A 455-nucleotide genomic window follows, 5' to 3' on the forward strand; every position below is an offset into this window, starting at 1 on the left:
TTTAAGCACACCCATTGCCATGGCAACCTCTTGCGCTCCTCAAGCCGACCAGAGATTACGTTAAAAACATAACTTTCTGTCCGATATTAGGTTTTCAGGCTTGAAAAGGGAGCCAAATTGATATTTATTTTGCGATCATTAATAAGCCTCTCATGAACACAGCGGTGGTTGATTAGTTAATTTTAAACTCCTGCTCTGCTAGTTATTTTGGTAATGGAACTGAAACGCACAGAATTGCGCAACACCTTGTTGAAACAATAATCACTGAGATTATTATTGTTGTTGGGTCATTAATTTGAACACGTTTTGTTGATTTTATTCATTTATTTATTTTTTTGTTCTTTAATAAAGTTACGAACTTTTTGATAAGCCAGCCAGAGGAGGACATGCTGGTCTCAGCGTCCTGGTGGCGTTCAGTTTGTCTCCTAATGCTGAGATCGACTCAAAACCTTCCG

This window comes from Poecilia latipinna, unplaced genomic scaffold (genome assembly GCF_001443285.1).
Source record: "Poecilia latipinna isolate Pla-1442-1.1 unplaced genomic scaffold, P_latipinna-1.0 Scaffold929, whole genome shotgun sequence".
Lineage (NCBI taxonomy): Eukaryota > Metazoa > Chordata > Actinopteri > Cyprinodontiformes > Poeciliidae > Poecilia > Poecilia latipinna.